The sequence below is a fragment of the Populus nigra genome, chromosome 1, assembly GCF_951802175.1.
Source record: "Populus nigra chromosome 1, ddPopNigr1.1, whole genome shotgun sequence".
NCBI lineage: Eukaryota > Viridiplantae > Streptophyta > Magnoliopsida > Malpighiales > Salicaceae > Populus > Populus nigra.
In genome coordinates, this window is record NC_084852.1 from 2,922,506 (window position 1) to 2,939,018 (window position 16,513).

The 16,513-nt window shown below is 36.9% G+C and overlaps 2 pseudogenes; one reads left to right on the forward strand and one right to left on the reverse strand.

Annotated features, from left to right (window-relative positions):
* Window positions 1-375: 375 nt before the first annotated feature.
* Window positions 376-2,326, reverse strand: LOC133678845 (benzyl alcohol O-benzoyltransferase-like; annotated as a pseudogene).
* A 5,222-nt stretch (window positions 2,327-7,548) lies between these two features.
* On the forward strand, window positions 7,549-16,016 carry LOC133673811 (benzyl alcohol O-benzoyltransferase-like; annotated as a pseudogene).
* Window positions 16,017-16,513: the final 497 nt, after the last annotated feature.

Sequence of the window (16,513 nt, forward strand, 5' to 3'; positions counted from 1 at the left end):
AAACCGTATTTGTATAGATTTGTTTTAATTTCTTGTTCACAACTTCCTCTCTATGCTTTCTCACTTTAATTAACTTTTGAGTTAAAATCCATAAGCAAATGATAAAATTCTTGAATATTCTTTTTAAAAAAGTTTTTTCATCTAAAAAACTTAAAAATGTAACTCAAACAAAATTCTATGCAGCTTTCCTAAGTTATTATGGTGCTGCTTTGACTCAGGCAAAAAAATAGTAAAAATCAACGGTTGTTGTCCAATGAATTTGCAGTCATTTTTGTTCAACAAAATGGCATATATATGTTGATCAAAACCCTAATTTGTTTTTATATAAAAGATCAAAACCCTAATTAACTCACGAAACAAGGATCAATCAAACTATTGGAAACCAAATATTGATCTTATTATTGAATATAAAAGTCATGAGACTTAAATTTTACAACTGTAAACAATTTGAAACCACACAAATCACCAAATTTTCATTACAACTCCAACTCATATATCTAAGTATACAATCACAACAAGGTCAAAGAGTACGGGCTTGCTGGTAGTAAATAAATTTAAAGGCTTATTCAAACCTCGCCACCATCTGCTTTAAAATATTTTTTTTGGTACCAAAGGCTTATCCGGCCAAGAATAGAATAATATCATATCATAGCCTTTCCTCTGTCTTATAGGGAGCTTGGTATCATTTCTTGTTGTTCTTGGCTTCTTTCTGGGTCATGCCTTGCCAATTCCTCTAATAGTATTGCAAATCTCTCCATAACTGGTGCACGTAAGGAAACCAAAAGCATAACCCCACGCTCTCCGTTCTTGAATCGATACGGCAGGAAATAGGTTCCTGCAATAGAAATTTCATCAGGCATGGCCTTGGGTGGCCCAGTGTAAATTGTGTTGCCCCATCCATAGTCCACCTGATCGAACCCAATACTTGTTAAGTCTGACACGACATATGATTGTAACCCTATAGGCTGCCCTTTGGTTATCTCCATTAGATCAGCCAATGATCTCATGTACTCCTCAGTTATTCTATTCTTGGCATTTCTTATCATTTCCACTGCATACCCCTAAAGAGTTTAAGCAAAGCTTCCTAGCATTTGTTACAGCTGCTGGCAAAGCTAGCACGTTACCATAATATCCTTTCGGTAATGGAGGGTTAAATTTGGAACGTGCGTTGACAAGCATTTGCATGCGCATCTCCTCATTAGGGTTAGCTTGAGATGCTATGGCATTGCATCTCCATAAGCATGCACTTATTACCTCAAAATTTGAACATGGGTGTAAATGAGAAGGAATCCATCTACGAATGTTGGATAATTCCTTGCGGTTGAGAACAAAACTACGGTGGGCTACAGCGTGAACCTGGCCGTGGAATTCAGGCACCTTTGCTGTAGGATCAACAGCAACAGGAGCATCATTACCATATTCATTGTGTCTGCATGTAACTCGTGGCGGATTCCTAGCACAGAGGAGTTCCCTTTGCCACACAGGTAGAATTGAAGGGGCTTGGGCACCTCGTGCAATCTCACCTATGGCATTCAATACCTGAACTATGCCGAGTGCATCGGTCATTGGGTGATTAAGACGGAACCCAAGTACAAAACCACCACACTTCAGGCGTGTCACCTGTTAATATAATGTAAAATTATTAATACTTTATGAGAATGTAATTGATGGAATATTACCATCATTGTTTTAATTATATTTTTGAATTTTCTAGAAAATAATAATAATAATAATAATAATAACGACAGAATGAATAAACATTAGCCAATAATGTCCTATACGTACCTGAAAAAGCAATAATGGGGTATTGAGGATCCCTTCTGATCCTGGGACGTTGTAAAGAAGTTCCTGAAAGCATGGGAATGGAGATGGAATTGGATCACCAAACTGCTCGACCGTGGCATCGGCATCGGCTTCGATGAACAAGACACCCTCACCAGTACAATCAACTATAAGCTTATTGTCTGGCCCTTGTCTAATCCTACCAGCAAAAGGGTAATAATACACAAGTGCCTGCGCAATTGCCTCCTTTATTACCTTCACAGGATCTTTCCCTTGCATCGATGGATTGTGTGCATACAAGTTGTAATGTGGTGATTGAAATTGGAGGTATAGTTGGCGATCAATATCAGAAAGCTGTCTGAATTCATGAGGTGTGGCCTTAGCTGGAGCAATCAATTCTGGTTCGCTCCTTCGGACGGCGAACGATAAGGAAGTTGGTGTTGCCATCGCACAAAAAGTATGTTTGCTGCAAACTGTGATAAATGGTGGCTCTACCTCAGCAGTCAAGAATATTTTTGCTTGAAATGGAATGCATGGGAAGGCAAACTTGCTACATATTTATAGTAATAATGATTGTGTGGACATGCAGTAGGTGTGAAAGGTAGGAGCAGGGACAGTAGTAAATGATGAAGTTTATAAACCATGAATTCATCAACGAGTGAGGTACTCGTTACCCACTACAACACCTAACTCATTTCCAATTCATTATTATTCTGGTTCATGATTCCCCACAGAAGAATCTTTTTATTAATTTATCGTTATACTCATAGTTTTTTCCTTTATTCTTCGTTGAAAATTCTGTGAAGGAACTAACAAGTGGACGAATAAGAAGAAAATTCAAACATATATGAAAATTAAAAGGGCTTCTGAAAATTTCATTAATTTGTGGGGCTTGGAAATGTGATCACACCAACCTTGTAGATTATCCTAAAGTTATTACTCCAATATGGTCATGCCCAGTACTAACCATGTTGGTTTTCCTTTCATAATATTGAGAAACCCTCTCTCCCTTGATTTATCTTTCAAGTTTAGAGGGGATAGATTTTGGGAAACTACGTGCCTAATGAAGGCCTAATGGAGGGGATTCCTTAGACTTTGACAAAGTTAGAATTTGAACCAACACTAGACAAATTAGTTGTCGACTAATTATTTGTTGTCCAAAAGTTTAAAATTTAGAAATTTATATTATATCCCGGGATTGGTTTTATACTCTAATATCCTTCACTTAAACCCTTTTGGGTTATGTTTTACCATATAAAAAATATATAAATCATATCCTGAGATCTCATTCAATAATTTAAATTTTTAAATTGAGATAATTTTTTATTGTAATATTAAAATTTTGTTGATCAAGTAATCATAAATTTAAATTTTATCATTTTATTTTATTTGATAAAAATTAAATATAAAATAGTATGAACTTATAAAAATTTCAAATCTAAAAAACTAAGATGTATTAAAAAAATAACATAGAGTTGAGAGGTCATTTACTATGATATCAATATTTTATTGACCAAGCGAGAGTTTAAATCTTATTTCCTCTTCTTTATCTTCTTTTGGGTTGTTTTAGGAGGTCTTAGAAGCAATACAAAATGGCCCGGTTGTGGCTTTCCCTGGACCAAAATGTCTGTGAATCCCTCTCAAGTTCTGCACATAAGATTATATATTGTTTCCTTAGATAGGCATTTACAACCAATAATTAATGAAGGTGTGACGTCTTCTGCAATTTGTTTGGCTCTCTAGCTAGTTGCTACTCAATTAATTTGTTTTTATTATTATTTATTTTTGCTACCAACTTCACCAGCGTTGACTTTTTGAGGAGCATCAACATTGATACATTGACTTCTAGCTAGTGCTATTCATGCCCCCCTATACGTCTCTTATAAATTTTATTCACATAATTAATTCATTAAAAAAATTAAAATCAAAAGGGTAATTTAGGATATGTTAATTGTGTACATAAGAAAAATAGAAGGAACTTGGAGGACGAAAGGCTGTGCGATTGGTTTGGATATAGGCTTCCTCTATGATCAGTTGATCATTGTTAAATATGCATCTTCTAGGCAGTGAAGCTAACAGCGAAAGATCAATGACTCGCAAAACAGTCACAGGTGACCATATCATGAATATATTGTAAGCAAAGTTGAGGAAACAAATATGTTTTGTCATTAACTTGATTGTTGCTGCCTACTCATTGAGAATTGTTTTTTCTAGGATAAAAAAATTAAAAAATAACTTTGTTATTGATAAAAAAAAACAATAAAAATAAAATTGTTAACCAAATTTTACCTGAATTTTATCCTGGTTAATTTTCTAGACTATTCAAGTATGAACCCAATCTGAAATAAATTTCAAGTTCAAAGTTTAAAGATTTAAATCAGGAAGTTTTTTTATATAAATTTTAAAATTGGTTTGATGCTCAAAGAGATTTTATTATTATTATTATTATTATTAATTTAGTTCAAATTTGGAGACCAACTTACAAATAAATTTATTAAATCTTTTTTAATACATCAAACTGATATATGCCTACATGACATTTTTGGATTATGTAATTAAAGAAATAAAGAAAAGAATATAATTATTTAATCCAGAGAGATAAAAATCGAATCCTACAAATGAATTAGCTTCTGCCTAACTATCTTCAGTATTAAATATCAAATGTAGGTTGGTCCCGTGTATTAAGTATATTCTTAATTACAAGTGCATATCAAGTTGACTCACTACACGGGTAGTAGGTTTATGTTCTTCTAATGAAAATGGCGGTAGGTTTCGACTTATATTTGTATATATTCTCTTGGATTTATTATTATTATTATTAATATAAGTGTTTGCACCAGATTGCATGCATTTTAACTAATCTCATGGGATCTGAAGTTAACGACCATGTAAGCATTCAGTAGCTATGAAGGGACTAGAACTCATGACTATCAGGAAGTAGACCTAAAACCTGAGCTACCTCTCAAAGTTATTTTAGATTATTCTTTTAGTTTTACATATCAATACTTTTATATGTATTTTTTATAATTTTATTTTCATCGGAATATCATTATCTTATTATAGGTTCAATTGAAAAAAGTTATGTGGTCGTGTCAGCAAATTTCCTATCGGACGGACTAGTCCCTTATCCGTGAATCTTTGACAAGACAAAAAAACTAACAGTAATTTAAATACATGTTCAAACATGTAACCATTACAAAAAGGTCCCTAAAAAGTCCAGGAACTGCATAGGAGGCCCTCAGGAACTGTAGGAGCGGTGGCGGCGCATCTGCTCCACGCACCACAGCAACTGGCGGCGCGTGGGTTCACGTGCCGCTGCAAAATCCAAAAAGCATGGGGAGATCCGTAATGTCTTCCTTCCCTCTTCACCGTCCTGTCGGCTGTGAACAACGCCGTTACTTGCAAAACACCCAAAAACGCATACAAGCAAGTATGTTTTAGCTCACCGGTGACTCGCGTGATCGGATACCCATTGGATCGGGTAAATCGTTGACCCCTCCTTCTTCTTTGGTCAGCGGTGAGGCAAGCAGGGGTCTAAGAAGGGGGAACAGACCACATTAAGCTCAGTCCCTTCTCCTCTCTTTCTCTTTTAGCCGGCGTGAGGCAGTAGATGACTGCTGGTGACAGAGAGGGACGATCTGTGAGGTCTGGCTGGGGCAGGAGCCAAAACAGCAGGCGGCTCTAGTGAGGCCAAGACACGGGGACCGTGAGAGGGTCTGAAAACCACAGGAGGGGGGGAAACGACAGCTGTGGCTAAGTTGTGGTGGTCTGGAGAGGAGCTGTATGGGGAAGAAAAGGTTGAGCGGCCTCTTGTGGCCGGGTCTGTGTGGCTGGCTAAAGAGGGAAAAAGATCAAAGGGGAGAGGGGTCGGTTTGTTTTTCTTAGAGGAGAAGGCCCTGTGTTTTGTGGGGTTCTCCCTCTTTGTAGGGAAGATGGCTTTGTAAAGGATGAATAGGGAAGGGAGAGTGGCGGCTTTAGAGAAACTATTTAGGTTTAGGGCTTATTTTTTTCTGCCCCTTTTCCTCTCAAATTTTCTCCGCCTCCATGCTTGTAAATTTTATCCCTTCTCTCCTCGTGAGTAAATTTTTCTCCCCCCTCATTATTTCACTGTAGCATGGTATTTATAGAAGAAGTATTCCTAGGTTTCCAAATTAGTCCCTCGACTTTTCTTTTTCTTTTCTTTTCTCTTTTTTTTGTAATTTTGATTTTTCTTATTTTTTTGTATTTTTTAATGTGAGCAATATCAACGTCGACTCAAAAAATCAGTGATTGTAAAATTAACGCGTTTGAAATACCTTTGAAAACTTAAATTCTTCTAAGATGACATTGAAAATGCTAAAATTGATGCAAATATATAAAAATGCATTTTTTAGGGGTTTTCTTTGTTTTTTGCTATTTTTTATTTTTTCTGAAAATTTATCAAAAACATGGGTAAAAAATTAGGTAGCAACAGATGCCTCCTCTTTGCAATGCTTACGAAGCAAAAATTCCTCAATGTTTTGCATAGTAAGCTTGTAAAGAAAACAAAAGGTCTTCCTTGCTTATTGAGTGATCCACTCAGCCAAGGACTTCGCTTTTCAAAAGAAAGTGGTCTTATTATCTTGGGTGACCCACCCATTTTGAAGAAAAGTGGTCTATTTTCAAGGGCGACCTGCCCACACATTTACATTGGTCTATTTTCAGGGGCGACTTGCCCACACATACTCACATTGCTCTATTTTCACAGATGACCTACCCACACATACTCACGCTGTTCTATTTTCAAGGGTGACCTGCCCACACATTCTCACGCTGCTCTATTTTCATGGGCGACCTGCCCACACATAGTCACACTGGTCTATTTTCAAAGGTGATCTACCCACACATTCTCATTGTGGTCTATTTTCAGGGGCGACCTGCCCATACATACTCACGCTAGTCTATTTTCAGGGGCAACCTCCCTACACATACTCACGCTGGTCTATTTTCAAGGGTGACCTACCCACACATTCTCATTGTGGTCTATTTTCAGGGGCGACCTGCCCATACATACTCACGCTGGTCTATTTTCACGGGCGACCTGCCCTTTTGATTGGGTTAACTTGAGATCCCATTCGACGATCTCCTTTAACCAGTACCAAAATTAGGGTGTAGCTTGGTCCCTAAAATCCCATCTGGCGATTTCTTTTTAACCTAAGCTAAACTCTGTGTGTGGTTGGGTTAACCTGAGATCCCATCTGGCGATCTCTTTTAACCAGAACCAATACAAAGATGTGTGTGTGGTCTCATTGTAATGGGTGACCTAACCAGATGAAATATGATAAGTGGAAAAAATGATGGTCTCATTGTGATGGGTGACCTACCCAAGTGGAAAAAATGATGGTCTCATTGTGATAGGTGACTTACCTGGAAAACAAAATGATGGTCTCATTGTGATGGGTGACTTACCCAAATGAAGAAAGATGGTCTCATTATGATGGGTGACCTATCCACATGCAAGATGATCAAAATATGAATTAGTCTCATTGTTATGGGTGACCTACTCAGGTAAAAACATGGAGAATGGTCTCGTTGTAATGGGTGACCTACTACCCAGAAAAAGATGATGATCTCATTATGATGGGTGACCTACCCAAATGGAAAGATGAAAGGTGGTCTCATTATAATGGGCGACCTACCCAAATGGAAGATAATGGTCTCATTATGATGGGTGACCTACCCAGAAAAAGATGATTTACCTGGTAAAAAGGCTTGGCAAGTGAAGTCTTGACAGGATAAGGCTGACAAATGGCGCTTCTTGATTGTAAGGTTGACTTGAAGACTCCTCTTGATGATAGGGTTGATCTCCTCTTTTCTTTGAGATTCTCATACTAGTAGGGTTCATCTCATTCTCTTCTCGTTCCAGGATCTAAACCGATTCTTTATTATTATCTACTCAATGATTCTTTCTATCCACAATCTTACTTGACTTCATTGAGGATTTTCCTCTAACAATTCAAAAATGTGTGCAATTCTTTAAGGTTAGATGACATACATGCATCCTTACTTGATTTGAAATATAGTTCCCCCCCTCTTTGATATTCCATCATCATAAGGGTGCCTTTGTTTGCATTTCAAAGCCTTCTTTATTCTTTCAATGCATTGGCTCATTCATGTGCTAGCTATCACTCAGTTGTAAATGCAGTGCCTATCTTAGGTTGTCTTCGACGGTTACTGCTCTCGTTGTTTATCAAGCTTGACCTTGCCCCAAGTGTGGTGTTGCTCGATTCATCATGAAGGATTTTCTCTCCTGGATTCTTCTGAGAATTATCCTCTGATTGATTGAGTGCATCATACCAACACCCATCAAGATGGTCAATCAATCATGAACTTGCCTCTAGTTGAAACATACCTTTCAAGTATATGTTATCATCAACCTTCTTAGAAACTATCAAGTCATCTAAGCATGCATCCCATAGCTTGTCGTAAAGGCTCATCATTGTTACGCTCAATGTTTTTCTCAAAAAGTTCTCACCCATCTAATAAGATCATGAAAAGAAATGCATTGGAATTATCAATGATGTTCAATTTATCACCCATATTCATACGATGAAGTGCACCTTTGAGCTTCAAAACAGATAGTCTCATCGTCAATCTTGATGGGTGGGTGCTTTCTTTTAACATTCATTCAAATGAAACCGCACGATAACATCTGTCGGGAATTGTAACCATGTTTCAGAGGTTAAACCCTAGATGACAATATAAAGATGTCCTTCAGGTACATCTTTACTCTCCATTGCTGCCGAGGTTTATTGGATCATGGATTGTTCCTTGAACAATATTTTCCAAGCATGATTTGAATGTGCTCGTTTAATAATTGTCCTTCTTTGAACACCATTGTCCCTAACTCATCAATTCATCGTCTAATAATCTTTCATTACCCCCTAGTTGATCTGAATACTGCTTGTTTTCCTTCTCAGGGTCCACTGTGTTTGTTGTTACTCATTTTTGGACCCCACGTGCTGGAGATGGTGTATACCTTTTTTGAACCAAGTGTTGGAGTTTAACTCATGTTTGCTGGAGGATTGATAAAAGTAGAGAAAGAAATATATTTTTTTCGAAACCCTATTTGAGTTGTTTTCTGCTCTCTTTATCCTTCCCCTTTGCTGCCAAAATCATAAGGTTTTCTTAGACTGACTAGGGGTCTTCATAATGCTAAATTCGTTCCTTTGTTATCTTGTTTTTTAAGGTTGGATAAATCCCTTAAATTTTGCACTAAAAAAACTGACTCAACTGCTATCGCAATTTTTTGTTCCAAATTAGGCTCTGATTCTGACTTGGTTTCGTACGATATCTGACCATCTTAGCTATATTCTGTCACTCATGACATGTTGAAAAATTGACCTAGACCTTTATTGGGTCCTAGGGATCACTGATCTTAGGGCAAACTCTTAGTCAGATTTGGATGCTCGGCATTGTCAAATCAAGAACCTTTCTGACCAATGAGATTACTGCCAGATTCTGTTCTTTAAAACGATTTTATCTCCCTTCAACTCCTTCATCAAAGTTGTATTCCTAGACGCGTAGATAAATTTGAGCTTTTAAATTGCTTGATTTCGATATCAGAAGCTCAAGATATTCCTGTTTGAAATCTAGCATGAAAACATAGAATCCTACCGCGAGAAGGTTTCCAGCCGAGTTTGGTTGCAATTCTGTTATTCAAAAAGAATTTATCTCACTTTGAATCCATCATCAAAGTTGTAGTCCGGACACGTAGATGAATTTTGGATTTTGGAATCGCTTGATTTTGATATCAGAAGCTCAAGATCTTCCCGTTTGAATATCTAGTGTGAAAGCAAGGATTCCTGCCGCGAGAAAGATTTTTGCCCAAGTTTGCAGGGACACAATTGCAAGATGCTTAAAGATTGAAGACCAATTGCAAGCCAATTTGAAGTCCTTTTATGGACCAAGGACCAAATGGAAACGATGTTAAAATAAGGGAGTTGATTGAAGATAAAATTAGAAGAAATTTTACCGGGTGACGAAATTGAAGAACAGGAATTAGATCAGAAAAGGAAAACAATGCTTCCCCGTCTGCAATTCTTTCTTTCATTTTTCTCTACACAGCTACCCCGGTTAGCTACCCCGGTTATCTTCTTTCCTTTTATCTGCAAACCACGTTTTTATTGCCTCATTTTAAAGGGAGCAGCTGGCTCTATGGAAGGAAAGAAAAGAGCCGCACCATCCTCTAACTAGGAAAGAAATCACTGCTGATCATAGAATCAGAATCAAATATTCTGGTTTTCTATTTCTGCTACCCGATATTACACCCTAGAGTTAATGTAATATTTGTTTCCTAAATAAAGCCATGTATATGCTATATAGAAGCCTCGGCTGCTGACCTAAAGAGGGGGGGGGGGAGACAGAAAAAGAAAGACAAAAAACGCAAGAGAGGTAGGCAGTTAGGAGAGAAAAAAAACGCATAGAACAGAGGGAGTTTCTTCCCTCATCCTTGCGTTGCTGTGAGATCAGGAAGGCAGGCAGTAGAAGAGAAAGAAGAGAAAAGAAAAGATGAAAAAAAGAGAGGAGAAACAAGGAAGAAGCAGGGACTGACTTTCAGTCTTTGCTCCATTCTTTCTGCGAATAAAATCTGCAGAACAGAGGAGAAGAAGGTGCAGAAAACCAGAAGAAAGAGAGGAGACTGAAACAGAGAAAGGAGTCTCTCTTTGGGTACCAGAGGCGAGAAAGCAGAAGCTCTGTCCATGTCCATCAGCTCGTAAGTCATCTTTGGCATTCAGAACAAGCAGGGATTTGCAGACAGTGGAGGAGTGAAAGAGCCGGGGTCGCCAGCGGACCAGGTAAGCCGTGTCTCTCCTCTCCCAGTTTTTTTGCATTTTGCATGGTAAGACACTGGCATTCTTAGTTTGCATTTGTTACTGTTCAAGTGAAATTTAATTCACTTGAACAGTAACCAGGGAAGGCAAATTCACTTGAACGTGTATTTAATTTTTTTTTTGTGTTTTTTTTTTAAATATCAATCTCGTATTTATAATACCTGGTTTTTCGACGCAGTGTGACAAATATACATATATATCAAAAAAAAATATTTTCTTGTGTGTTGCATACGGCCAATACCCTAACATGTTTTGAACGCTGTTTTTTTTTTACAAAAAATATTGAAAGTTTTGAAAAATATGTTTTCGCATGGATTTCTTAAACACAACAAAAATTGTTTTCTTTCATTTCTGGATTTTACAACATGTTTGTAAAACTCCAAAGGGTATTGGCCAATATTCCAAAAAATATAAAAATCTTATTTTGGAGGGAATTTATCTATTATTCACCGCTAATGTTTGGATACAGAAATCCTTAAAGGACGGATATCCAAAATATTATTGAGAATAATTTATTATTATTCACTATTAATATTTGGATAAAGAAACCTGGGGTGGTAAATATCCAAAATAATTTTCTAAGAATAATAAATCCGCACACATCCTTGAAAGAAGCCTTGATTATAATCGAGGACATTTCAATTTTTTTTACTCCACGGTTCACGAACCGTGAGAGTATAAAACACTAAGGCCAAAAAAATTGGTTTTTTTAAAAGAGCCCTAGATTTCTAAATTTTTGTCCCTCCTCCTTGTGATTTACGAGTCGCAAACTCTTGAAATACTAAGGGAAAAATGAGCTTTCGAAGCACATGGAATCTCCTTGGATTTCTATCTTAATAAATTTAGTTTGAATTAAACCTAGGAAAACTGATGGGATTTAGAAAACACTAACACCATAGCAATTATAAAGCAAACCAAACACCAAGCAGCTTACCTTAGGTAGGGCGTACTAGGGGTGCTAATACCTTCCCTTTACGCAACCAGTCCCTTGCCTTAGAATCTCTAAAAGACTAGTTAGGGTTCCTAGTGACCAAAATACTAGATGGCGACTCCCTTTTACACAAAAAAAACAAAAAGACCCTGAAACCAATCGAGGGTTCGCTGCGACGCCGTGCTCCGCTCACGAGGGTGCGACAGTATTGCCCCCAGGTGGTCAACTTTTCAAGAAGTGTCGAGAAAAGTTGATGTCATTCTTATCAAAGATTTTGCAAATTTGATCGATATTCATCTTGTTTGACAATCTTTCTTGTTCTGGAATCAAATCTCATATTTCAACGGTCATGTCTATTTAAGTCTAATTGCTGAAATGAAATCAGAGAGATGTCCGTTTTTAATTTTTTTTTTAATTTCAAGCTTCCTCGATCAAAGATCCTACACACATTATTCAATGCAGTCCTTTGATTGTCTTGTATTTTGAAAACAGAAACGACCCATTGTAAGATTAAAATGACTTTTTTCATGGTTCTTTGTGTCAGTTTTAATCTTTGATCTTGGGTATATCTTTTGATGGTTTGCGATGAGGTGACCTTCTATGAATTTCAAAAAACAAAAGACTCAAGTCAAAACTTGAGGATTCATCAAGAAAGATTGTTTTCTTTTTTAGCACCAATTTTATCAGCATGCATAATAACAAGTAGCTTAATCCATTGATGTAACCATATTATTCGATAGTTTCACCCACATTTACCTAATGTTTTGTCCGTGTTTTATATATAAAATGCCTTGATATTCTTTGTTTTATGTTTTGAAGGCATTTTTGGATGAAAGATGCAAAAAGGAGTAAAATGGAGGTAATTGGCAGATTTGACGTTCAGTCGATGTTTTGTGCAGAGCGTGAGTTCTAGAGATCGAAATGAAGTGATTCCAGTGGCACTAAAAAGCTAACATCCATACCTTTCTGGAAATGTAATGCAAGAAAAATAAAAGGAGAAAAATCATGGAAATCACATCCTGCAAAGTCAAATCTCGCATTCTGCCAGTATTGACCTTTGGTCATTCAAAATTTAATATCTGGAGCTACAGAAGTCAAATTGATGCAAACTCAATTTTATTGGATTCCTAATTCAAAGACCTATCCACGCTCAAAATTTCAGCCAAAAACAATGTCATATGAGGGAGATATGATTTTTCAAAGATGACAACTGAATTCTACCAGCAAACAGGTTTCATGAAGAAACGAGTCCAAATTACATTCCAAAGCATCAAAACCGACATCCAAGTTTTAATTTCAGCAATTTAGCTCCTCAAGAACATCAATCCAGAAGGTCAAGGAAGGCAGCCACCAACCTCAAGCCACAACCTCAAACCACCAACCACAAACCAGCTGCCAGCCACCAGCCGCCAGCCGCCTTCACACTACCACCATCTCTTGATGTTCACACTTGAACTTTGATTTTTCTTACTTACAATTTGTGTATAAATAGGCAGCTAAGTTTATGCTATGAAGAGAGCCAAGAGAGAGGGAGAGAGAGTGCAGTAGAATCAAAGAAAGAAGGGTGGCAGCCATAAGAGAAGAAACACAAACTCTCCCCTCTACAACCCAAAAATCATGTATTCTTTCATCTTTAGGAGTAGTTGTTCAATAGATATGCAAGGCTAAGCTCGTTTTCTTGGTTGCAAGGACGCAAACACCTTCAGATTTCAAGAACTGTGAGATTTATTCTTCCATTTATTTTCAGTTTGTATTATGAATGCGTATGTTTGTTTTCCAATGCATAGTTTCTATGATTGTTTATCTTAATTGCTAGAGCGGACTGTAAGTTATTATTGTGAACAATCTATTGCTAAGTTTGATATCAAAACCGGAGTTGTGGTATATAAACTTGTGAAGCAACTAAGCTTGATAATTGTAGCGGAACTACGTTATTAAACTTAGGGAGAACATTCGATCAAATGCAACACAAGCTGACAACTTGGTTGTTAAGATTAATGAATTTATCTAGATCTTAAGGCTGCCATTGGAATAAATCATTAGTGCGGACACTGTGATTGTTTGTTGGTTAGAGTTAGTTATACAGCGGATCTGTTAATTAACCAACGTTAAGAAAGATAAAAATTCAGAATATAAACTGGAGTTTCGTTTCAAGGATCAGTTCTGATTTCTGTTGGTTGATGTGTGCTTGCGACCAAGGTTTGTTTTCTTGATATATTTCAATTTCAATTGATTTTATTTGCTATTGTAATTTCTACCATAGTTTAGATCATTGCAAATCAAACCCCCCCAATTACATAACGTATAGCATAAAAATCTGAACTAAACCTTCCTCGTGGGATCGACCCCTTGCTTGCTCTATACTATCTTGTTTATTTTAAGCTAGGGTAATTAATTTGTGCGACCGCGACATCGCAACATCCATGAAGCCACGACTCTTATGGAAAAGCTCTTCAAGTTGCTTACTTGATTAAAAAGGGCTTTTTAAAGCATGTAATGCAAGCTATAGTTCATGGCTATGAAAGAAAAGAACATTCAGGCTCAAAAGGTGTTTGAGGGTTTCAAAGACCTATGATCAACATTAACTATTCATCAACTCTCATTCTCTTGTTGTCATTGTAGAGAAAGTGATACATAACCTTAATTTCAAAGATCAGAATTCTCTTAACATAGATCATAATTCTAATCTAACTTTTCTTTGATGAATAACCAATCTAATCTTTTTGAAGACACTAAAGGCTTTATCATAGATTCACCAAAAGATATGAAGCTTGATTTTTTTTTTACTTTTGGCATTTGCTGTGTCTTTCTTCAACTGAAACCTCTTTTGCCCCACTTAGAATTGATAGGCATTCTCCTTCCATTCCACTCTTTTTTCTTTTACATAGCCTCCCTCAAAGTTTTCTTGGATGGCCCTCCATCTATGGCTTTTCTTGTTCTAGCCCTTTCTCAATCATTGAACTTTTGTTCTAAACCTTTCTTTTATCCATTAATTCTATAGTGCCTTCAAAATATCTCTCATTTACACCCAGTATAGGGTGTGATCCTAGTCAGGATTTTTTTTTCAAAGAAAATATGTTACCAGGCTCAAAATGGGACTGCAAGGGATAATATTTCGAGAAATGTGAAAGGATAACAAAAATGGTCTTTTCTCATTTCAAGCAAGGTCGGTTAGAACCGATAAATTTTGACCTCATCCAGCGTAATGGTTGGGACTTGTAAGAGTCAATGATTCATGAGTCCATGAATTCAGACAGCTTTCTGATATTGATCGCCAACTATACCTCCAATTTCAATCACCAGGTTACAACTTGTATGCACACAATCCATCAATGCAAGGGAAAGATCCTGTGAAGGTAATAAAGGAGGCATTTGCGCAGGCACTTGTGTATTATTACCCTTTTGCTGGTAGGATTAGACAAGGGCCAGACAATAAGCTTATAGGAGAGTGTACTGGTGAGGGTGTCTTGTTCATCGAAGCCGATACCGATGCCACGGTCGAGCAGTTTGGTGATCCAATTCCATCTCCATTCCCATGCTTTCAGGAACTTCTTTACAGCGTCCCAGGATCAGAAGAGATCCTCGATACCCCATTATTGCTTTTTCAGGTACGTATAGGACATTATTGGCTCATGTTTATTTATTCTTTCATTACTATTATTATTATTATTATTATTATTATCATCGAGAAAATTCAAAAATATAATTAAAACAATGATGGTAATATTCCATCAATTACATTCTCATTCAGTATTAATAATTTTACATTATATTAACAGGTGACACGCTTGAAGTGTGGTGGTTTTGTACTTGGGCTCCGTTTTAATCACTTAATGAGTGATGGACTCGGCATGCTTCAGTTATTGAATGGCATAGGTGAGATTGCACGAGGTGCTCAATCCCCTTCAATTCTACCTGTGTGGCAAAGGGAACTCCTCTGTGCTAGGAATCCGCCACGAGTTACATGCAGACACAATGAATATGGTAATGATACTCCTGTTGCTGTTGATCCTATAGCCAAGGTGCCTAAATTCCGCGGCGAGGTTCACGCTGGAGCCCACCGTAGTTTTGTTCTTAACCGCAAGGAATTATCCAACATTCGTAGATGGATTCCTTCTCATTTACACCCATGTTCAAATTTTGAGGTAATAAGTGCATGCTTATGGAGATGCTATGCCATAGCATCTCAAGCGTTAATGAGGAGATGCGCATGCAAATACTCGTCAACGCACGTTCCAAATTTAACCCTCCATTACCGAAAGGATATTATGGTAACGTGCTAGCTTTGCCAGCAGCTTTAACAAATGCTAGGAAGCTTTGCTTAAACTCTTTAGGGTATGCATTGGAAATGATATATAAGAAATGCCAAGAATAGAATAACTGAGGAGTACATGAGATCATTGGCTGATCTAATGGAGATAACCAAATGGCAGCCTATAGCGTTGTTGTAACCTATTTTTGGGTCCCCACACAAAAATAAAAATAAATATATAAATATATAGCCAGAAGAAATTAGAAAAATAATAGGAGGTTGGAGCGCTCAGAAAAGGATCAGAAAAAAATTGATTAAAGAGATTCAAAACTACAAGGATTGAAATTTTTTACAGTATATACTTGAATGATGAGAGCCTTGTGGGAAAAGAAAATTTAATTTGAAGAGAAAAATCCAAAATTGGATGTTTATGGACTTAATTGGATTTTATTGAAGGTTTAATTGAATTTATAGAGGGTTTGATTGCAAGAAAAATTGATTTTTAAGTCAATTTGAGCTTTAATTGGAAGAAATTAAAGTTCTGGGGTCAAATTATAATTTTTAAGAGTTGATTTGGTCAAATCAGGGGCTTAATTGCATAAATATTGAAGTTTAATGGCCAATTAGGGACTTAATTGAGGAAATCTAAAACCAAGAACCAAATTGGAAAATGCGCGTAAATAGAGGGGCTGTAAT